The 22,681-nt window shown below is 49.3% G+C and overlaps 8 non-coding genes across 8 annotated transcripts; all 8 read right to left on the bottom strand.

Moving 5' to 3' along the window:
- Positions 1-4,630: 4,630 nt before the first annotated feature.
- Trnaa-agc (transfer RNA alanine (anticodon AGC)) lies at positions 4,631-4,705 on the bottom strand. The gene has a single exon. It is a non-coding gene; the product is annotated as a tRNA-Ala (tRNA).
- A 2,998-nt stretch (positions 4,706-7,703) lies between these two features.
- Trnaa-agc (transfer RNA alanine (anticodon AGC)) lies at positions 7,704-7,778 on the bottom strand. The gene has a single exon. It is a non-coding gene; the product is annotated as a tRNA-Ala (tRNA).
- A 1,456-nt stretch (positions 7,779-9,234) lies between these two features.
- Trnaa-agc (transfer RNA alanine (anticodon AGC)) lies at positions 9,235-9,309 on the bottom strand. The gene has a single exon. It is a non-coding gene; the product is annotated as a tRNA-Ala (tRNA).
- Positions 9,310-10,765: 1,456 nt separating this feature from the next.
- Trnaa-agc (transfer RNA alanine (anticodon AGC)) lies at positions 10,766-10,840 on the bottom strand. The gene has a single exon. It is a non-coding gene; the product is annotated as a tRNA-Ala (tRNA).
- A 1,467-nt stretch (positions 10,841-12,307) lies between these two features.
- Positions 12,308-12,382, bottom strand: Trnaa-agc (transfer RNA alanine (anticodon AGC)). The gene has a single exon. It is a non-coding gene; the product is annotated as a tRNA-Ala (tRNA).
- Positions 12,383-13,838: 1,456 nt separating this feature from the next.
- Trnaa-agc (transfer RNA alanine (anticodon AGC)) lies at positions 13,839-13,913 on the bottom strand. The gene has a single exon. It is a non-coding gene; the product is annotated as a tRNA-Ala (tRNA).
- Positions 13,914-16,911: 2,998 nt separating this feature from the next.
- Positions 16,912-16,986, bottom strand: Trnaa-agc (transfer RNA alanine (anticodon AGC)). The gene has a single exon. It is a non-coding gene; the product is annotated as a tRNA-Ala (tRNA).
- A 4,518-nt stretch (positions 16,987-21,504) lies between these two features.
- Positions 21,505-21,579, bottom strand: Trnaa-agc (transfer RNA alanine (anticodon AGC)). The gene has a single exon. It is a non-coding gene; the product is annotated as a tRNA-Ala (tRNA).
- Positions 21,580-22,681: the final 1,102 nt, after the last annotated feature.

A 22,681-nucleotide genomic window follows, 5' to 3' on the forward strand; every position in this document is an offset into this window, starting at 1 on the left:
TAGGTGTGTTAAAAATTCTGGAGGCGCTGGGTATCGATCCCAGTACCTCTCGCACGCTAAGCCAGCGCTCTACCATCTGAGCTACGCCCATCCCCCCGTTAACTAGTAGTGCTACATACAGTCATATCAACGTCACAGACCCTTGCACTCCCATTATTCCGCAGACAAACACTACTCTCTATGTATCAGTGAGGGTGTCTTTCAGGTTTCGTGCATTCTGTATCGAATCGTAGTTGGCCACAATGAAAGTGGCACGCATAACGTCGAAAATAGAGTTCAGACACCGCTCTGAGTAAGACGAACGTGTTGTCCACTCTCTAGACTTCAATGACGTTAAGCCGTGATACCTAAGACAGATCTGCACTCGATGACACCACGATAACAGCCGGTCCCCACACTTACATCTTGCTCTCCTTATGACAGTATACATCATATCAGTCTGTGACGCTGGTTTTGCAACTTCTTGCGTGCGTTTATGTTCGCCGCGACCAACACTTACCATGTACTGACCACAAAACATGGAGAAGCCGGGGCTTGAACCCGAGACCGTTCACACGCTAAGCGAACGATCTGCCAACTGAGCTACAGCTACACACACGACCAAGCCTGGCTATTCTCCATTCTTTGCGACTCTGATGTGCACGGACACGATGGTTGGTTGGTTTGTAGCGGCGAAGGTACCAGAATACAAAGGCGCGGACACGTTCATATACACAAGAGTTCCAAGTAGTTTCGATGCTCTGGTATTACGAATGCAAATTCCGTCTGTTTTGAACGTCTTAAATTGAAAGGGCGGTCACAAATTGGTCCATTTCACTCCTTGTCGACAATCACACAGCACCTGAGGTAACAAGCACATCTCGAGCCCCATTGTGCTCTCCATTGTTCATGCCAACTCAGTGCCTCGCTCTTTGCTACTGTGTAAAACTCTTGTCGTCCAACTGCAAAACACTGGGACACAACAAGTTTCCGCGTCTCCATTGCACTGATCGTACTACGAATCGCTCCCCAAACTTGGCAATCACCCATGCAGATGACTTTTCCGACTTTACACGACGCTCACGCAACGCTCACGCTAGTGACAGCCTTATTTATAGTTCGACGTCGCGCCAAAGCGAATGAGACATTTCGCCTACGGCTTAGGCCGCTCTCCTAGTGTGGCTGCTCTGTGTCTGCAGGCAGCGAGGGGCTGCAAGCTTCCTGTGTTCGCACCTATATCACCTGTGCTTCCTTGTCAGAGACAGACTATCGCAAAACATACAACTCACTCCATGAATTGATTGCTACGGCATCTGTTATCAGCAGTCACAACCAGCAACACCAGTAGCAGCCGACTGCACGCAAAGAATGGGAACGTGCAGTGGGATTTACGTGAAATCGGCGCAAGGCAGATCTTTCCGACGTAGGCCTGAGAATCTTATGGGAACATTTGTACTGTTTCTAAATTAAGTGTAGGTGTGGGAGGAGGGTGCTTCCTGCGCACGAATAAAAGCACGCTCGCCAATTGGGAATTATTCCACTTGCATGGCAAGGTGCGCATGTAGGTGTGTTAAAAATTCTGGAGGCGCTGGGTATCGATCCCAGTATCTCTCGCACGCTAAGCGAGCGCTCTACCATCTGAGCTACGCCCATCCCCCCGTTAACTAGTAGTGCTACATACAGTCATATCAACGTCACAGACCCTTGCACTCCCATTATTCCGCAGACAAACACTACTCTCTATGTATCAGTGAGGGTGTCTTTCAGGTTTCGTGCATTCTGTATCGAATCGTAGTTGGCCACAATGAAAGTGGCACGCATAACGTCGAAAATAGAGTTCAGACACCGCTCTGAGTAAGACGAACGTGTTGTCCACTCTCTAGACTTCAATGACGTTAAGCCGTGATACCTAAGACAGATCTGCACTCGATGACACCACGATAACAGCCGGTCCCCACACTTACATCTTGCTCTCCTTATGACAGTATACATCATATCAGTCTGTGACGATGGTTTTGCAACTTCTTGCGTGCGTTTATGTTCGCCGCGACCAACACTTACCATGTACTGACCACAAAACATGGAGGAGCCGGGGCTTGAACCCGAGACCTTTCACACGCTAAGCGAACGATCTGTCAACTGAGCTACAGCTACACACACGACCAAGCCTGGTTATTCTCCATTCTTTGCGATTCTGATGTGCACGGACACGATGGTTGGTTGGTTTGTAGCGGCGAAGGTACCAGAATACAAAGGCGCGGACACGTTCATATACACAAGAGTTCCAAGTAGTTTCGATGCTCTGGTATTACGAATGCAAATTCCGTCTGTTTTGAACGTCTTAAATTGAAAGGGCGGTCACAAATTGGTCCATTTCACTCCTTGTCGACAATCACACAGCACCTGAGGTAACAAGCACATCTCGAGCCCCATTGTGCTCTCCATGGTTCATGCCAACTCAGTGCCTCGCTCTTTGCTACTGTGTAAAACTCTTGTCGTCCAACTGCAAAACACTGGGACACAACAAGTTTCCGCGTCTCCATTGCACTGATCGTACTACGAATCGCTCCCCAAACTTGGCAATCACCCATGCAGATCACTTTTCCGACTTTACACGACGCCCACGCAACGCTCACGCTAGTGACAGCCTTATTTATAGTTCGACGTCGCGCCAAAGCGAATGAGCACATTTCGCCTACGGCTTAGGCCGCTCTCCTAGTGTGGCTGCTCTGTGTCTGCAGGCAGCGAGGGGCTGCAAGCTTCTGTGTTCGCACCTATATCACCTGTGCTTCCTTGTCAGAGACAGACTATCGCAAAACATACAACTCACTCCATGAATTGATTTCTACGGCATCTGTTATCAGCAGTCACAACCAGCAACACCAGTAGCAGCCGACTGCAGGCAAAGAATGGGAACGTGCAGTGGGATTTACGTGAAATCGGCGCAAGGCAGATCTTTCCGACGTAGGCCTGAGAATCTTATGGGAACATTTGTACTGTTTATAAATAAAGTGTAGGTGTGGGAGGAGGGTGCTTCCTGCGCACAAATAAAAGCACGCTCGCCAACTGGAAATTATTCCACTTGCATGGCAAGGTGCGCATGTAGGTGTGTTAAAAATTCTGGAGGCGCTGGTATCGATCCCAGTACCTCTCGCACGCTAAGCGAGCGCTCTACCACCTGAGCTACGCCCATCCCCCCGTTAACTAGTAGTGCTACATACAGTCATATCAACGTCACAGACCCTTGCACTCCCATTATTCCGCAGACAAACACTACTCTCTATGTATCAGTGAGGGTGTCTTTCAGGTTTCGTGCATTCTGTATCGAATCGTAGTTGGCCACAATGAAAGTGGCACGCATAACGTCGAAAATAGAGTTCAGACACCGCTCTGAGTAAGACGAACGTGTTGTCCACTCTCTAGACTTCAATGACGTTAAGCCGTGATACCTAAGACAGATCTGCACTCGATGACACCACGATAACAGCCGGTCCCCACACTTACATCTTGCTCTCCTTATGACAGTATACATCATATCAGTCTGTGACGCTGGTTTTGCAACTTCTTGCGTGCGTTTATGTTCGCCGCGACCAACACTTACCATGTACTGACCACAAAACATGGAGGAGCCGGGGCTTGAACCCGAGACCGTTCACACGCTAAGCGAACGATCTGTCAACTGAGCTACAGCTACACACACGACCAAGCCTGGCTATTCTCCATTCTTTGCGACTCTGATGTGCACGGACACGATGGTTGGTTGGTTTGTAGCGACGAAGGTACCAGAATACAAAGGCGCGGACACGTTCATATACACAAGAGTTCCAAGTAGTTTCGATGCTCTGGTATTACGAATGCAAATTCCGTCTGTTTTGAACGTCTTAAATTGAAAGGGCGGTCACAAATTGGTCCAATTCACTCCTTGTCGACAATCACACAGCACCTGAGGTAACAAGCACATCTCGAGCCCCATTGTGCTCTCCATTGTTCATGCCAACTCAGTGCCTCGCTCTTTGCTACTGTGTAAAACTCTTGTCGTCCAACTGCAAAACACTGGGACACAACAAGTTTCCGCGTCTCCATTGCACTGATCGTACTACGAATCGCTCCCCAAACTTGGCAATCACCCATGCAGATGACTTTTCCGACTTTACGCAACGCTCACGCTAGTGACAGCCTTATTTATAGTTCGACGTCGCGCCAAAGCGAATGAGCACATTTCGCCTACGGCTTAGGCCGCTCTCCTAGTGTGGCTGCTCTGTGTCTGCAGGCAGCGAGGGGCTGCAAGCTTCCTGTGTTCGCACCTATATCATCTGTGCTTCCTTGTCAGAGACAGACTATCGCGAAACATACAACTCGCTCCATGAATTGATTGCTACGGCATCTGTTATCAGCAGTCACAACCAGCAACACCAGTAGCAGCCGACTGCAGGCAAAGAATGGGAACGTGCAGTGGGATTTACGTGAAATCGGCGCAAGGCAGATCTTTCCGACGTAGGCCTGAGAATCTTATGGGAACATTTGTACTGTTTCTAAATTAAGTGTAGGTGTGGGAGGAGGGTGCTTCCTGCGCACGAATAAAAGCACGCTCGCCAATTGGGAATTATTCCACTTGCATGGCAAGGTGCGCATGTAGGTGTGTTAAAAATTCTGGAGGCGCTGGGTATCGATCCCAGTACCTCTCGCACGCTAAGCGAGCGCTCTACCATCTGAGCTACGCCCATCCCCCCGTTAACTAGTAGTGCTACATACAGTCATATCAACGTCACAGACCCTTGCACTCCCATTATTCCGCAGACAAACACTACTCTCTATGTATCAGTGAGGGTGTCTTTCAGGTTTCGTGCATTCTGTATCGAATCGTAGTTGGCCACAATGAAAGTGGCACGCATAACGTCGAAAATAGAGTTCAGACACCGCTCTGAGTAAGACGAACGTGTTGTCCACTCTCTAGACTTCAATGACGTTAAGCCGTGATACCTAAGACAGATCTGCACTCGATGACACCACGATAACAGCCGGTCCCCACACTTACATCTTGCTCTCCTTATGACAGTATACATCATATCAGTCTGTGACGCTGGTTTTGCAACTTCTTGCGTGCGTTTATGTTCGCCGCGACCAACACTTACCATGTACTGACCACAAAACATGGAGGAGCCGGGGCTTGAACCCGAGACCGTTCACACGCTAAGCGAACGATCTGTCAACTGAGCTACAGCTACACACACGACCAAGCCTGGCTATTCTCCATTCTTTGCGACTCTGATGTGCACGGACACGATGGTTGGTTGGTTTGTAGCGGCGAAGGTACCAGAATACAAAGGCGCGGACACGTTCATATACACAAGAGTTCCAAGTAGTTTCGATGCTCTGGTATTACGAATGCAAATTCCGTCTGTTTTGAACGTCTTAAATTGAAAGGGCGGTCACAAATTGGTCCATTTCACTCCTTGTCCACAATCACACAGCACCTGAGGTAACAAGCACATCTCGAGCCCCATTGTGCTCTCCATTGTTCATGCCAACTCAGTGCCTCGCTCTTTGCTACTGTGTAAAACTCTTGTCGTCCAACTGCAAAACACTGGGACACAACAAGTTTCCGCGTCTCCATTGCACTGATCGTACTACGAATCGCTCCCCAAACTTGGCAATCACCCATGCAGATGACTTTTCCGACTTTACGCAACGCTCACGCTAGTGACAGCCTTATTTATAGTTCGACGTCGCGCCAAAGCGAATGAGCACATTTCGCCTACGGCTTAGGCCGCTCTCCTAGTGTGGCTGCTCTGTGTCTGCAGGCAGCGAGGGGCTGCAAGCTTCCTGTGTTCGCACCTATATCACCTGTGCTTCCTTGTCAGAGACAGACTATCGCGAAACATACAACTCGCTCCATGAATTGATTGCTACGGCATCTGTTATCAGCAGTCACAACCAGCAACACCAGTAGCAGCCGACTGCAGGCAAAGAATGGGAACGTGCAGTGGGATTTACGTGAAATCGGCGCAAGGCAGATCTTTCCGACGTAGGCCTGAGAATCTTATGGGAACATTTGTACTGTTTCTAAATTAAGTGTAGGTGTGGGAGGAGGGTGCTTCCTGCGCACGAATAAAAGCACGCTCGCCAATTGGGAATTATTCCACTTGCATGGCAAGGTGCGCATGTAGGTGTGTTAAAAATTCTGGAGGCGCTGGGTATCGATCCCAGTACCTCTCACACGCTAAGCGAGCGCTCTACCATCTGAGCTACGCCCATCCCCCCGTTAACTAGTAGTGCTACATACAGTCATATCAACGTCACAGACCCTTGCACTCCCATTATTCCGCAGACAAACACTACTCTCTATGTATCAGTGAGGGTGTCTTTCAGGTTTCGTGCATTCTGTATCGAATCGTAGTTGGCCACAATGAAAGTGGCACGCATAACGTCGAAAATAGAGTTCAGACACCGCTCTGAGTAAGACGAACGTGTTGTCCACTCTCTAGACTTCAATGACGTTAAGCCGTGATACCTAAGACAGATCTGCACTCGATGACACCACGATAACAGCCGGTCCCCACACTTACATCTTGCTCTCCTTATGACAGTATACATCATATCAGTCTGTGACGCTGGTTTTGCAACTTCTTGCGTGCGTTTATGTTCGCCGCGACCAACACTTACCATGTACTGACCACAAAACATGGAGGAGCCGGGGCTTGAACCCGAGACCTTTCACACGCTAAGCGAACGATCTGTCAACTGAGCTACAGCTACACACACGACCAAGCCTGGCTATTCTCCATTCTTTGCGACTCTGATGTGCACGGACACGATGGTTGGTTGGTTTGTAGCGGCGAAGGTACCAGAATACAAAGGCGCGGACACGTTCATATACACAAGAGTTCCAAGTAGTTTCGATGCTCTGGTATTACGAATGCAAATTCCGTCTGTTTTGAACGTCTTAAATTGAAAGGGCGGTCACAAATTGGTCCATTTCACTCCTTGTCGACAATCACACAGCACCTGAGGTAACAAGCACATCTCGAGCCCCATTGTGCTCTCCATTGTTCATGCCAACTCAGTGCCTCGCTCTTTGCTAAAGTGTAAAACTCTTGTCGTCCAACTGCAAAACACTGGGACACAACAAGTTTCCGCGTCTCCATTGCACTGATCGTACTACGAATCGCTCCCCAAACTTGGCAATCACCCATGCAGATGACTTTTCCGACTTTACACGACGCTCACGCAACGCTCACGCTAGTGACAGCCTTATTTATAGTTCGACGTCGCGCCAAAGCGAATGAGCACATTTCGCCTACGGCTTAGGCCGCTCTCCTAGTGTGGCTGCTCTGTGTCTGCAGGCAGCGAGGGGCTGCAAGCTTCCTGTGTTCGCACCTATATCACCTGTGCTTCCTTGTCAGAGACAGACTATCGCAAAACATACAACTCGCTCCATGAATTGATTGCTACGGCATCTGTTATCAGCAGTCACAACCAGCAACACCAGTAGCAGCCGACTGCACGCAAAGAATGGGAACGTGCAGTGGGATTTACGTGAAATCGGCGCAAGGCAGATCTTTCCGACGTAGGCCTGAGAATCTTATGGGAACATTTGTACTGTTTCTAAATTAAGTGTAGGTGTGGGAGGAGGGTGCTTCCTGCGCACGAATAAAAGCACGCTCGCCAATTGGGAATTATTCCACTTGCATGGCAAGGTGCGCATGTAGGTGTGTTAAAAATTCTGGAGGCGCTGGGTATCGATCCCAGTACCTCTCGCACGCTAAGCGAGCGCTCTACCATCTGAGCTACGCCCATCCCCCCGTTAACTAGTAGTGCTACATACAGTCATATCAACGTCACAGACCCTTGCACTCCCATTATTCCGCAGACAAACACTACTCTCTATGTATCAGTGAGGGTGTCTTTCAGGTTTCGTGCATTCTGTATCGAATCGTAGTTGGCCACAATGAAAGTGGCACGCATAACGTCGAAAATAGAGTTCAGACACCGCTCTGAGTAAGACGAACGTGTTGTCCACTCTCTAGACTTCAATGACGTTAAGCCGTGATACCTAAGACAGATCTGCACTCGATGACCCCACGATAACAGCCGGTCCCCACACTTACATCTTGCTCTCCTTATGACAGTATACATCATATCAGTCTGTGACGCTGGTTTTGCAACTTCTTGCGTGCGTTTATGTTCGCCGCGACCAACACTTACCATGTACTGACCACAAAACATGGAGGAGCCGGGGCTTGAACCCGAGACCGTTCACACGCTAAGCGAACGATCTGTCAACTGAGCTACAGCTACACACACGACCAAGCCTGGCTATTCTCCATTCTTTGCGACTCTGATGTGCACGGACACGATGGTTGGTTGGTTTGTAGCGACGAAGGTACCAGAATACAAAGGCGCGGACACGTTCATATACACAAGAGTTCCAAGTAGTTTCGATGCTCTGGTATTACGAATGCAAATTCCGTCTGTTTTGAACGTCTTAAATTGAAAGGGCGGTCACAAATTGGTCCAATTCACTCCTTGTCGACAATCACACAGCACCTGAGGTAACAAGCACATCTCGAGCCCCATTGTGCTCTCCATTGTTCATGCCAACTCAGTGCCTCGCTCTTTGCTACTGTGTAAAACTCTTGTCGTCCAACTGCAAAACACTGGGACACAACAAGTTTCCGCGTCTCCATTGCACTGATCGTACTACGTATCGCTCCCCAAACTTGGCAATCACCCATGCAGATGACTTTTCCGACTTTACGCAACGCTCACGCTAGTGACAGCCTTATTTATAGTTCGACGTCGCGCCAAAGCGAATGAGCACATTTCGCCTACGGCTTAGGCCGCTCTCCTAGTGTGGCTGCTCTGTGTCTGCAGGCAGCGAGGGGCTGCAAGCTTCCTGTGTTCGCACCTATATCACCTGTGCTTCCTTGTCAGAGACAGACTATCGCGAAACATACAACTCGCTCCATGAATTGATTGCTACGGCATCTGTTATCAGCAGTCACAACCAGCAACACCAGTAGCAGCCGACTGCAGGCAAAGAATGGGAACGTGCAGTGGTATTTACGTGAAATCGGCGCAAGGCAGATCTTTCCGACGTAGGCCTGAGAATCTTATGGGAACATTTGTACTGTTTCTAAATTAAGTGTAGGTGTGGGAGGAGGGTGCTTCCTGCGCACGAATAAAAGCACGCTCGCCAATTGGGAATTATTCCACTTGCATGGCAAGGTGCGCATGTAGGTGTGTTAAAAATTCTGGAGGCGCTGGGTATCGATCCCAGTACCTCTCGCACGCTAAGCGAGCGCTCTACCATCTGAGCTACGCCCATCCCCCCGTTAACTAGTAGTGCTACATACAGTCATATCAACGTCACAGACCCTTGCACTCCCATTATTCCGCAGACAAACACTACTCTCTATGTATCAGTGAGGGTGTCTTTCAGGTTTCGTGCATTCTGTATCGAATCGTAGTTGGCCACAATGAAAGTGGCACGCATAACGTCGAAAATAGAGTTCAGACACCGCTCTGAGTAAGACGAACGTGTTGTCCACTCTCTAGACTTCAATGACGTTAAGCCGTGATACCTAAGACAGATCTGCACTCGATGACACCACGATAACAGCCGGTCCCCACACTTACATCTTGCTCTCCTTATGACAGTATACATCATATCAGTCTGTGACGCTGGTTTTGCAACTTCTTGCGTGCGTTTATGTTCGCCGCGACCAACACTTACCATGTACTGACCACAAAACATGGAGGAGCCGGGGCTTGAACCCGAGACCGTTCACACGCTAAGCGAACGATCTGTCAACTGAGCTACAGCTACACACACGACCAAGCCTGGCTATTCTCCATTCTTTGCGACTCTGATGTGCACGGACACGATGGTTGGTTGGTTTGTAGCGGCGAAGGTACCAGAATACAAAGGCGCGGACACGTTCATATACACAAGAGTTCCAAGTAGTTTCGATGCTCTGGTATTACGAATGCAAATTCCGTCTGTTTTGAACGTCTTAAATTGAAAGGGCGGTCACAAATTGGTCCATTTCACTCCTTGTCGACAATCACACAGCACCTGAGGTAACAAGCACATCTCGAGCCCCATTGTGCTCTCCATTGTTCATGCCAACTCAGTGCCTCGCTCTTTGCTACTGTGTAAAACTCTTGTCGTCCAACTGCAAAACACTGGGACACAACAAGTTTCCGCGTCTCCATTGCACTGATCGTACTACGTATCGCTCCCCAAACTTGGCAATCACCCATGCAGATGACTTTTCCGACTTTACGCAACGCTCACGCTAGTGACAGCCTTATTTATAGTTCGACGTCGCGCCAAAGCGAATGAGCACATTTCGCCTACGGCTTAGGCCGCTCTCCTAGTGTGGCTGCTCTGTGTCTGCAGGCAGCGAGGGGCTGCAAGCTTCCTGTGTTCGCACCTATATCACCTGTGCTTCCTTGTCAGAGACAGACTATCGCGAAACATACAACTCGCTCCATGAATTGATTGCTACGGCATCTGTTATCAGCAGTCACAACCAGCAACACCAGTAGCAGCCGACTGCAGGCAAAGAATGGGAACGTGCAGTGGGATTTACGTGAAATCGGCGCAAGGCAGATCTTTCCGACGTAGGCCTGAGAATCTTATGGGAACATTTGTACTGTTTCTAAATTAAGTGTAGGTGTGGGAGGAGGGTGCTTCCTGCGCACGAATAAAAGCACGCTCGCCAATTGGGAATTATTCCACTTGCATGGCAAGGTGCGCATGTAGGTGTGTTAAAAATTCTGGAGGCGCTGGGTATCGATCCCAGTACCTCTCGCACGCTAAGCGAGCGCTCTACCATCTGAGCTACGCCCATCCCCCCGTTAACTAGTAGTGCTACATACAGTCATATCAACGTCACAGACCCTTGCACTCCCATTATTCCGCAGACAAACACTACTCTCTATGTATCAGTGAGGGTGTCTTTCAGGTTTCGTGCATTCTGTATCGAATCGTAGTTGGCCACAATGAAAGTGGCACGCATAACGTCGAAAATAGAGTTCAGACACCGCTCTGAGTAAGACGAACGTGTTGTCCACTCTCTAGACTTCAATGACGTTAAGCCGTGATACCTAAGACAGATCTGCACTCGATGACACCACGATAACAGCCGGTCCCCACACTTACATCTTGCTCTCCTTATGACAGTATACATCATATCAGTCTGTGACGCTGGTTTTGCAACTTCTTGCGTGCGTTTATGTTCGCCGCGACCAACACTTACCATGTACTGACCACAAAACATGGAGGAGCCGGGGCTTGAACCCGAGACCGTTCACACGCTAAGCGAACGATCTGTCAACTGAGCTACAGCTACACACACGACCAAGCCTGGCTATTCTCCATTCTTTGCGACTCTGATGTGCACGGACACGATGGTTGGTTGGTTTGTAGCGACGAAGGTACCAGAATACAAAGGCGCGGACACGTTCATATACACAAGAGTTCCAAGTAGTTTCGATGCTCTGGTATTACGAATGCAAATTCCGTCTGTTTTGAACGTCTTAAATTGAAAGGGCGGTCACAAATTGGTCCAATTCACTCCTTGTCGACAATCACACAGCACCTGAGGTAACAAGCACATCTCGAGCCCCATTGTGCTCTCCATTGTTCATGCCAACTCAGTGCCTCGCTCTTTGCTACTGTGTAAAACTCTTGTCGTCCAACTGCAAAACACTGGGACACAACAAGTTTCCGCGTCTCCATTGCACTGATCGTACTACGAATCGCTCCCCAAACTTGGCAATCACCCATGCAGATGACTTTTCCGACTTTACACGACGCTCACGCAACGCTCACGCTAGTGACAGCCTTATTTATAGTTCGACGTCGCGCCAAAGCGAATGAGCACATTTCGCCTACGGCTTAGGCCGCTCTCCTAGTGTGGCTGCTCTGTGTCTGCAGGCAGCGAGGGGCTGCAAGCTTCCTGTGTTCGCACCTATATCACCTGTGCTTCCTTGTCAGAGACAGACTATCGCAAAACATACAACTCGCTCCATGAATTGATTGCTACGGCATCTGTTATCAGCAGTCACAACCAGCAACACCAGTAGCAGCCGACTGCACGCAAAGAATGGGAACGTGCAGTGGGATTTACGTGAAATCGGCGCAAGGCAGATCTTTCCGACGTAGGCCTGAGAATCTTATGGGAACATTTGTACTGTTTCTAAATTAAGTGTAGGTGTGGGAGGAGGGTGCTTCCTGCGCACGAATAAAAGCACGCTCGCCAATTGGGAATTATTCCACTTGCATGGCAAGGTGCGCATGTAGGTGTGTTAAAAATTCTGGAGGCGCTGGGTATCGATCCCAGTACCTCTCGCACGCTAAGCGAGCGCTCTACCATCTGAGCTACGCCCATCCCCCCGTTAACTAGTAGTGCTACATACAGTCATATCAACGTCACAGACCCTTGCACTCCCATTATTCCGCAGACAAACACTACTCTCTATGTATCAGTGAGGGTGTCTTTCAGGTTTCGTGCATTCTGTATCGAATCGTAGTTGGCCACAATGAAAGTGGCACGCATAACGTCGAAAATAGAGTTCAGACACCGCTCTGAGTAAGACGAACGTGTTGTCCACTCTCTAGACTTCAATGACGTTAAGCCGTGATACCTAAGACAGATCTGCACTCGATGACACCACGATAACAGCCGGTCCCCACACTTACATCTTGCTCTCCTTATGACAGTATACATCATATCAGTCTGTGACGCTGGTTTTGCAACTTCTTGCGTGCGTTTATGTTCGCCGCGACCAACACTTACCATGTACTGACCACAAAACATGGAGGAGCCGGGGCTTGAACCCGAGACCGTTCACACGCTAAGCGAACGATCTGTCAACTGAGCTACAGCTACACACACGACCAAGCCTGGCTATTCTCCATTCTTTGCGACTCTGATGTGCACGGACACGATGGTTGGTTGGTTTGTAGCGGCGAAGGTACCAGAATACAAAGGCGCGGACACGTTCATATACACAAGAGTTCCAAGTAGTTTCGATGCTCTGGTATTACGAATGCAAATTCCGTCTGTTTTGAACGTCTTAAATTGAAAGGGCGGTCACAAATTGGTCCATTTCACTCCTTGTCGACAATCACACAGCACCTGAGGTAACAAGCACATCTCGAGCCCCATTGTGCTCTCCATTGTTCATGCCAACTCAGTGCCTCGCTCTTTGCTACTGTGTAAAACTCTTGTCGTCCAACTGCAAAACACTGGGACACAACAAGTTTCCGCGTCTCCATTGCACTGATCGTACTACGAATCGCTCCCCAAACTTGGCAATCACCCATGCAGATGACTTTTCCGACTTTACGCAACACTCACGCTAGTGACAGCCTTATTTATAGTTCGACGTCGCGCCAAAGCGAATGAGCACATTTCGCCTACGGCTTAGGCCGCTCTCCTAGTGTGGCTGCTCTGTGTCTGCAGGCAGCGAGGGGCTGCAAGCTTCCTGTGTTCGCACCTATATCACCTGTGCTTCCTTGTCAGAGACAGACTATCGCGAAACATACAACTCGCTCCATGAATTGATTGCTACGGCATCTGTTATCAGCAGTCACAACCAGCAACACCAGTAGCAGCCGACTGCAGGCAAAGAATGGGAACGTGCAGTGGGATTTACGTGAAATCGGCGCAAGGCAGATCTTTCCGACGTAGGCCTGAGAATCTTATGGGAACATTTGTACTGTTTCTAAATTAAGTGTAGGTGTGGGAGGAGGGTGCTTCCTGCGCACGAATAAAAGCACGCTCGCCAATTGGGAATTATTCCACTTGCATGGCAAGGTGCGCATGTAGGTGTGTTAAAAATTCTGGAGGCGCTGGGTATCGATCCCAGTACCTCTCGCACGCTAAGCGAGCGCTCTACCATCTGAGCTACGCCCATCCCCCCGTTAACTAGTAGTGCTACATACAGTCATATCAACGTCACAGACCCTTGCACTCCCATTATTCCGCAGACAAACACTACTCTCTATGTATCAGTGAGGGTGTCTTTCAGGTTTCGTGCATTCTGTATCGAATCGTAGTTGGCCACAATGAAAGTGGCACGCATAACGTCGAAAATAGAGTTCAGACACCGCTCTGAGTAAGACGAACGTGTTGTCCACTCTCTAGACTTCAATGACGTTAAGCCGTGATACCTAAGACAGATCTGCACTCGATGACACCACGATAACAGCCGGTCCCCACACTTACATCTTGCTCTCCTTATGACAGTATACATCATATCAGTCTGTGACGCTGGTTTTGCAACTTCTTGCGTGCGTTTATGTTCGCCGCGACCAACACTTACCATGTACTGACCACAAAACATGGAGGAGCCGGGGCTTGAACCCGAGACCGTTCACACGCTAAGCGAACGATCTGTCAACTGAGCTACAGCTACACACACGACCAAGCCTGGCTATTCTCCATTCTTTGCGACTCTGATGTGCACGGACACGATGGTTGGTTGGTTTGTAGCGGCGAAGGTACCAGAATACAAAGGCGCGGACACGTTCATATACACAAGAGTTCCAAGTAGTTTCGATGCTCTGGTATTACGAATGCAAATTCCGTCTGTTTTGAACGTCTTAAATTGAAAGGGCGGTCACAATTTGGTCCATTTCACTCCTTGTCGACAATCACACAGCACCTGAGGTAACAAGCACATCTCGAGCCCCATTGTGCTCTCCATTGTTCATGCCAACTCAGTGCCTCGCTCTTTGCTACTGTGTAAAACTCTTGTCGTCCAACTGCAAAACACTGGGACACAACAAGTTTCCGCGTCTCCATTGCACTGATCGTACTACGAATCGCTCCCCAAACTTGGCAATCACCCATGCAGATGACTTTTCCGACTTTACGCAACGCTCACGCTAGTGACAGCCTTATTTATAGTTCGACGTCGCGCCAAAGCGAATGAGCACATTTCGCCTACGGCTTAGGCCGCTCTCCTAGTGTGGCTGCTCTGTGTCTGCAGGCAGCGAGGGGCTGCAAGCTTCCTGTGTTCGCACCTATATCACCTGTGCTTCCTTGTCAGAGACAGACTATCGCGAAACATACAACTCGCTCCATGAATTGATTGCTACGGCATCTGTTATCAGCAGTCACAACCAGCAACACCAGTAGCAGCCGACTGCAGGCAAAGAATGGGAACGTGCAGTGGGATTTACGTGAAATCGGCGCAAGGCAGATCTTTCCGACGTAGGCCTGAGAATCTTATGGAAACATTTGTACTGTTTCTAAGTTAAGTGTAGGTGTGGGAGGAGGGTGCTTCCTGCGCACGAATAAAAGCACGCTCGCCAATTGGGAATTATTCCACTTGCATGGCAAGGTGCGCATGTAGGTGTGTTAAAAATTCTAGAGGCGCTGGGTATCGATCCCAGTACCTCTCGCACGCTAAGCGAGCGCTCTACCATCTGAGCTACGCCCATCCCCCCGTTAACTAGTAGTGCTACATACAGTCATATCAACGTCACAGACCCTTGCACTCCCATTATTCCGCAGACAAACACTACTCTCTATGTATCAGTGAGGGTGTCTTTCAGGTTTCGTGCATTCTGTATCGAATCGTAGTTGGCCACAATGAAAGTGGCACGCATAACGTCGAAAATAGAGTTCAGACACCGCTCTGAGTAAGACGAACGTGTTGTCCACTCTCTAGACTTCAATGACGTTAAGCCGTGATACCTAAGACAGATCTGCACTCGATGACACCACGATAACAGCCGGTCCCCACACTTACATCTTGCTCTCCTTATGACAGTATACATCATATCAGTCTGTGACGCTGGTTTTGCAACTTCTTGCGTGCGTTTATGTTCGCCGCGACCAACACTTACCATGTACTGACCACAAAACATGGAGGAGCCGGGGCTTGAACCCGAGACCGTTCACACGCTAAGCGAACGATCTGTCAACTGAGCTACAGCTACACACACGACCAAGCCTGGCTATTCTCCATTCTTTGCGACTCTGATGTGCACGGACACGATGGTTGGTTGGTTTGTAGCGGCGAAGGTACCAGAATACAAAGGCGCGGACACGTTCATATACACAAGAGTTCCAAGTAGTTTCGATGCTCTGGTATTACGAATGCAAATTCCGTCTGTTTTGAACGTCTTAAATTGAAAGGGCGGTCACAAATTGGTCCATTTCACTCCTTGTCCACAATCACACAGCACCTGAGGTAACAAGCACATCTCGAGCCCCATTGTGCTCTCCATTGTTCATGCCAACTCAGTGCCTCGCTCTTTGCTACTGTGTAAAACTCTTGTCGTCCAACTGCAAAACACTGGGACACAACAAGTTTCCGCGTCTCCATTGCACTGATCGTACTACGAATCGCTCCCCAAACTTGGCAATCACCCATGCAGATGACTTTTCCGTCTTTACACAACGCTCACGCAACGCTCACGCTAGTGACAGCCTTATTTATAGTTCGACGTCGCGCCAAAGCGAATGAGCACATTTCGCCTACGGCTTAGGCCGCTCTCCTAGTGTGGCTGCTCTGTGTCTGCAGGCAGCGAGGGGCTGCAAGCTTCCTGTGTTCGCACCTATATCACCTGTGCTTCCTTGTCAGAGACAGACTATCGCAAAACATACAACTCGCTCCATGAATTGATTGCTACGGCATCTGTTATCAGCAGTCACAACCAGCAACACCAGTAGCAGCCGACTGCACGCAAAGAATGGGAACGTGCAGTGGGATTTACGTGAAATCGGCGCAAGGCAGATCTTTCCGACGTAGGCCTGAGAATCTTATGGGAACATTTGTACTGTTTCTAAATTAAGTGTAGGTGTGGGAGGAGGGTGCTTCCTGCGCACGAATAAAAGCACGCTCGCCAATTGGGAATTATTCCACTTGCATGGCAAGGTGCGCATGTAGGTGTGTTAAAAATTCTGGAGGCGCTGGGTATCGATCCCAGTACCTCTCGCACGCTAAGCGAGCGCTCTACCATCTGAGCTACGCCCATCCCCCCGTTAACTAGTAGTGCTACATACAGTCATATCAACGTCACAGACCCTTGCACTCCCATTATTCCGCAGACAAACACTACTCTCTATGTATCAGTGAGGGTGTCTTTCAGGTTTCGTGCATTCTGTATCGAATCGTAGTTGGCCACAATGAAAGTGGCACGCATAACGTCGAAAATAGAGTTCAGACACCGCTCTGAGTAAGACGAACGTGTTGTCCACTCTCTAGACTTCAATGACGTTAAGCCGTGATACCTAAGACAGATCTGCACTCGATGACACCACGATAACAGCCGGTCCCCACACTTACATCTTGCTCTCCTTATGACAGTATACATCATATCAGTCTGTGACGCTGGTTTTGCAACTTCTTGCGTGCGTTTATGTTCGCCGCGACCAACACTTACCATGTACTGACCACAAAACATGGAGGAGCCGGGGCTTGAACCCGAGACCGTTCACACGCTAAGCGAACGATCTGTCAACTGAGCTACAGCTACACACACGACCAAGCCTGGCTATTCTCCATTCTTTGCGACTCTGATGTGCACGGACACGATGGTTGGTTGGTTTGTAGCGGCGAAGGTACCAGAATACAAAGGCGCGGACACGTTCATATACACAAGAGTTCCAAGTAGTTTCGATGCTCTGGTATTACGAATGCAAATTCCGTCTGTTTTGAACGTCTTAAATTGAAAGGGCGGTCACAATTTGGTCCATTTCACTCCTTGTCGACAATCACACAGCACCTGAGGTAACAAGCACATCTCGAGCCCCATTGTGCTCTCCATTGTTCATGCCAACTCAGTGCCTCGCTCTTTGCTACTGTGTAAAACTCTTGTCGTCCAACTGCAAAACACTGGGACACAACAAGTTTCCGCGTCTCCATTGCACTGATCGTACTACGAATCGCTCCCCAAACTTGGCAATCACCCATGCAGATGACTTTTCCGACTTTACGCAACGCTCACGCTAGTGACAGCCTTATTTATAGTTCGACGTCGCGCCAAAGCGAATGAGCACATTTCGCCTACGGCTTAGGCCGCTCTCCTAGTGTGGCTGCTCTGTGTCTGCAGGCAGCGAGGGGCTGCAAGCTTCCTGTGTTCGCACCTATATCACCTGTGCTTCCTTGTCAGAGACAGACTATCGCGAAACATACAACTCGCTCCATGAATTGATTGCTACGGCATCTGTTATCAGCAGTCACAACCAGCAACACCAGTAGCAGCCGACTGCAGGCAAAGAATGGGAACGTGCAGTGGGATTTACGTGAAATCGGCGCAAGGCAGATCTTTCCGACGTAGGCCTGAGAATCTTATGGAAACATTTGTACTGTTTCTAAGTTAAGTGTAGGTGTGGGAGGAGGGTGCTTCCTGCGCACGAATAAAAGCACGCTCGCCAATTGGGAATTATTCCACTTGCATGGCAAGGTGCGCATGTAGGTGTGTTAAAAATTCTAGAGGCGCTGGGTATCGATCCCAGTACCTCTCGCACGCTAAGCGAGCGCTCTACCATCTGAGCTACGCCCATCCCCCCGTTAACTAGTAGTGCTACATACAGTCATATCAACGTCACAGACCCTTGCACTCCCATTATTCCGCAGACAAACACTACTCTCTATGTATCAGTGAGGGTGTCTTTCAGGTTTCGTGCATTCTGTATCGAATCGTAGTTGGCCACAATGAAAGTGGCACGCATAACGTCGAAAATAGAGTTCAGACACCGCTCTGAGTAAGACGAACGTGTTGTCCACTCTCTAGACTTCAATGACGTTAAGCCGTGATACCTAAGACAGATCTGCACTCGATGACACCACGATAACAGCCGGTCCCCACACTTACATCTTGCTCTCCTTATGACAGTATACATCATATCAGTCTGTGACGCTGGTTTTGCAACTTCTTGCGTGCGTTTATGTTCGCCGCGACCAACACTTACCATGTACTGACCACAAAACATGGAGGAGCCGGGGCTTGAACCCGAGACCGTTCACACGCTAAGCGAACGATCTGTCAACTGAGCTACAGCTACACACACGACCAAGCCTGGCTATTCTCCATTCTTTGCGACTCTGATGTGCACGGACACGATGGTTGGTTGGTTTGTAGCGGCGAAGGTACCAGAATACAAAGGCGCGGACACGTTCATATACACAAGAGTTCCAAGTAGTTTCGATGCTCTGGTATTACGAATGCAAATTCCGTCTGTTTTGAACGTCTTAAATTGAAAGGGCGGTCACAAATTGGTCCATTTCACTCCTTGTCGACAATCACACAGCACCTGAGGTAACAAGCACATCTCGAGCCCCATTGTGCTCTCCATTGTTCATGCCAACTCAGTGCCTCGCTCTTTGCTACTGTGTAAAACTCTTGTCGTCCAACTGCAAAACACTGGGACACAACAAGTTTCCGCGTCTCCATTGCACTGATCGTACTACGAATCGCTCCCCAAACTTGGCAATCACCCATGCAGATGACTTTTCCGACTTTACACGACGCTCACGCTAGTGACAGCCTTATTTATAGTTCGACGTCGCGCCAAAGCGAATGAGCAGATTTCGCCTACGGCTTAGGCCGCTCTCCTAGTGTGGCTGCTCTGTGTCTGCAGGCAGCGAGGGGCTGCAAGCTTCCTGTGTTCGCACCTATATCACCTGTGCTTCCTTGTCAGAGACAGACTATCGCGAAACATACAACTCGCTCCATGAATTGATTGCTACGGCATCTGTTATCAGCAGTCACAACCAGCAACACCAGTAGCAGCCGACTGCAGGCAAAGAATGGGAACGTGCAGTGGGATTTACGTGAAATCGGCGCAAGGCAGATCTTTCCGACGTAGGCCTGAGAATCTTATGGAAACATTTGTACTGTTTCTAAGTTAAGTGTAGGTGTGGGAGGAGGGTGCTTCCTGCGCACGAATAAAAGCACGCTCGCCAATTGGGAATTATTCCACTTGCATGGCAAGGTGCGCATGTAGGTGTGTTAAAAATTCTAGAGGCGCTGGGTATCGATCCCAGTACCTCTCGCACGCTAAGCGAGCGCTCTACCATCTGGGCTACGCCCATCCCCCCGTTAACTAGTAGTGCTACATACAGTCATATCAACGTCACAGACCCTTGCACTCCCATTATTCCGCAGACAAACACTACTCTCTATGTATCAGTGAGGGTGTCTTTCAGGTTTCGTGCATTCTGTATCGAATCGTAGTTGGCCACAATGAAAGTGGCACGCATAACGTCGAAAATAGAGTTCAGACACCGCTCTGAGTAAGACGAACGTGTTGTCCACTCTCTAGACTTCAATGACGTTAAGCCGTGAAACCTAAGACAGATCTGCACTCGATGACACCACGATAACAGCCGGTCCCCACACTTACATCTTGCTCTCCTTATGACAGTATACATCATATCAGTCTGTGACGCTGGTTTTGCAACTTCTTGCGTGCGTTTATGTTCGCCGCGACCAACACTTACCATGTACTGACCACAAAACATGGAGGAGCCGGGGCTTGAACCCGAGACCGTTCACACGCTAAGCGAACGATCTGTCAACTGAGCTACAGCTACACACACGACCAAGCCTGGCTATTCTCCATTCTTTGCGACTCTGATGTGCACGGACACGATGGTTGGTTGGTTTGTAGCGGCGAAGGTACCAGAATACAAAGGCGCGGACACGTTCATATACACAAGAGTTCCAAGTAGTTTCGATGCTCTGGTATTACGAATGCAAATTCCGTCTGTTTTGAACGTCTTAAATTGAAAGGGCGGTCACAAATTGGTCCATTTCACTCCTTGTCGACAATCACACAGCACCTGAGGTAACAAGCACATCTCGAGCCCCATTGTGCTCTCCATTGTTCATGCCAACTCAGTGCCTCGCTCTTTGCTACTGTGTAAAACTCTTGTCGTCCAACTGCAAAACACTGGGACACAACAAGTTTCCGCGTCTCCATTGCACTGATCGTACTACGAATCGCTCCCCAAACTTGGCAATCACCCATGCAGATGACTTTTCCGACTTTACACGACGCTCACGCTAGTGACAGCCTTATTTATAGTTCGACGTCGCGCCAAAGCGAATGAGCACATTTCGCCTACGGCTTAGGCCGCTCTCCTAGTGTGGCTGCTCTGTGTCTGCAGGCAGCGAGGGGCTGCAAGCTTCCTGTGTTCGCACCTATATCACCTGTGCTTCCTTGTCAGAGACAGACTATCGCAAAACATACAACTCGCTCCATGAATTGATTGCTACGGCATCTGTTATCAGCAGTCACAACCAGCAACACCAGTAGCAGCCGACTGCAGGCAAAGAATGGGAACGTGCAATGGGATTTACGTGATATCGGCGCAAGGCAGATCTTTCCGACGTAGGCCTGAGAATCTTATGGGAACATTTGTACTGTTTCTAAATTAAGTGTAGGTGTGGGAGGAGGGTGCTTCCTGCGCACGAATAAAAGCACGCTCGCCAATTGGGAATTATTCCACTTGCATGGCAAGGTGCGCATGTAGGTGTGTTAAAAATTCTGGAGGCGCTGGGTATCGATCCCAGTACCTCTCGCACGCTAAGCGAGCGCTCTACCATCTGAGCTACGCCCATCCCCCCGTTAACTAGTAGTGCTACATACAGTCATATCAACGTCACAGACCCTTGCACTCCCATTATTCCGCAGACAAACACTGCTCTCTATGTATCAGTGAGGGTGTCTTTCAGGTTTCGTGCATTCTGTATCGAATCGTAGTTGGCCACAATGAAAGTGGCACGCATAACGTCGAAAATAGAGTTCAGACACCGCTCTGAGTAAGACGAACGTGTTGTCCACTCTCTAGACTTCAATGACGTTAAGCCGTGATACCTAAGACAGATCTGCACTCGATGACACCACGATAACAGCCGGTCCCCACACTTACATCTTGCTCTCCTTATGACAGTATACATCATATCAGTCTGTGACGCTGGTTTTGCAACTTCTTGCGTGCGTTTATGTTCGCCGCGACCAACACTTACCATGTACTGACCACAAAACATGGAGGAGCCGGGGCTTGAACCCGAGACCGTTCACACGCTAAGCGAACGATCTGTCAACTGAGCTACAGCTACACACACGACCAAGCCTGGCTATTCTCCATTCTTTGCGACTCTGATGTGCACGGACACGATGGTTGGTTGGTTTGTAGCGGCGAAGGTACCAGAATACAAAGGCGCGGACACGTTCATATACACAAGAGTTCCAAGTAGTTTCGATGCTCTGGTATTACGAATGCAAATTCCGTCTGTTTTGAACGTCTTAAATTGAAAGGGCGGTCACAAATTGGTCCACTTCACTCCTTGTCGACAATCACACAGCACCTGAGGTAACAAGCACATCTCGAGCCCCATTGTGCTCTCCATTGTTCATGCCAACTCAGTGCCTCGCTCTTTGCTACTGTGTAAAACTCTTGTCGTCCAACTGCAAAACACTGGGACACAACAAGTTTCCGCGTCTCCGTTGCACTGATCGTACTACGAATCGCTCCCCAAACTTGGCAATCACCCATGCAGATGACTTTTCCGACTTTACACGACGCTCACGCAACGCTCACGCTAGTGACAGCCTTATTTATAGTTCGACGTCGCGCCAAAGCGAATGAGCAGATTTCGCCTACGGCTTAGGCCGCTCTCCTAGTGTGGCTGCTCTGTGTCTGCAGGCAGCGAGGGGCTGCA

This window comes from Schistocerca gregaria, unplaced genomic scaffold (genome assembly GCF_023897955.1).
Source record: "Schistocerca gregaria isolate iqSchGreg1 unplaced genomic scaffold, iqSchGreg1.2 ptg000180l, whole genome shotgun sequence".
In the NCBI taxonomy this organism is placed as follows: Eukaryota; Metazoa; Arthropoda; class Insecta; order Orthoptera; family Acrididae; genus Schistocerca; species Schistocerca gregaria.